A 1,531-nucleotide genomic window follows, 5' to 3' on the forward strand; every position below is an offset into this window, starting at 1 on the left:
CTCATGATATTGACATTGTTTGTCTCCTGCATATGTAGACAGGGAGACATTTTGAATAGATGAATATAGCAGCAGTAAGTTAAATGAGTTGAATTCTGCTTACTTCTGACAAATAGATTGCTATCATTATTAAAGGCAGGCATTTTCTCCAATGCGGCGAGAAGCTGTTCTTCTTGCTGCCTAAGCCGTTTCCATTACAAACGCAATTTGCTACCAGATGGAGCCCTGCAGGAGACATCAACTAGAGAGAGAAGGGTGTCTCACCACATGGGAACTCTGAGGCTTAGTGGGAGGTCTCGGTAGAATTGTTGGGGATTCATTATAGAAAATGAACCCAAGCCTGGTCCTCCTCCTCCTCTGGGGATCCTGTGTTACTGTCATCACATGAAGTGGGAGGAAGTTCAGATAAGAGAGATTCTCAATGGGAACTAAGTGGGGGGAGGGTTATGGTGGAGTCAAGCACCATAAGCAAATTCCCTGACTGTTAGTCTCCCTATTTCCTTAGTTTCCCCTGTGATAGCAGATTTCCATTCTATTGGGACAGGGACTCCTTCAAGAATCACACTCTAATCTCATATGTAACATTCACCAAGGACTCTTCAGGGCTCATGGGCCCTTCTAAAGAATGTCCCTGGGGTTGAACGAGGGCTAGCTCCTTAAGAATGATCCTTCTCTATATCTTTCGCTTTGAATGTCTCACCAGCATGAGACAAATATTAAGATAGTTTTTCTTCGCTCTTCAGATTTTTAGGAATCACTCAGCCACAGAAATGAGTTCAGTTACCTTTTAAAAAGAAAGCTATTACGTGCATTTTGAAAAAGCAAGGGTTTGCACTCTATAAGCCCCCTTGGAAAGGGCTCCACCATTACTTTGACTTTTAGAGGCTTTGCTATCCTCAGCAAATAGTACTTATTTGAATGGGTATGTTTTCATAACTGTCCATGGAGTATTTCATATGCCATCTACAAAGATTCATGCATTGATCGCCTTGAGAAGAGTCATATAAAACATGGCAGCGGATCGCTGGTCACTGAACAGACAGCAAAATCTGACCTAAAATATATATGATTGAAGCCAAACAATTATCAACTTAAATGACTGGATCCAATGAAGGAGGAAAAACAAACCCTTATTAGCAAAGTTTTAGTATAATATTAATATTCCATTATTAGTCATTTTAAAAGGAAGGCTGCAGATTTTCATCATTATTTAGCAACTTAGTTTTTATTAATGTTGAGTTATTAAAAACGAGCATCCATATCAGTGTCGATAGGGGGGGAGCGGGGGAGTAAGGCAGCGGCGGGGTAGATGAGGAAGAGGAGGAGGAGGAAAGAATTCTGTCTTACCACATGGGAACTCCAAGTTCATTCCATCATGGATTTCATAGTCACCCAGGCACACATGGTCCTTAAAGATGGTGCACCACTTCTCTTTATTTATTTATTTTCTTTTTTAACATTTTATTAGGGGCTCATACAACTGTTATCCCAATCCATACACACATCAATTGTGTAAAGCGCATTTGTACAT

This window comes from Echinops telfairi, unplaced genomic scaffold (assembly GCF_000313985.2).
Source record: "Echinops telfairi isolate 266 unplaced genomic scaffold, ASM31398v2 ScPeMD7_4;HRSCAF=17, whole genome shotgun sequence".
NCBI classification, from domain to species: domain Eukaryota; kingdom Metazoa; phylum Chordata; class Mammalia; order Afrosoricida; family Tenrecidae; genus Echinops; species Echinops telfairi.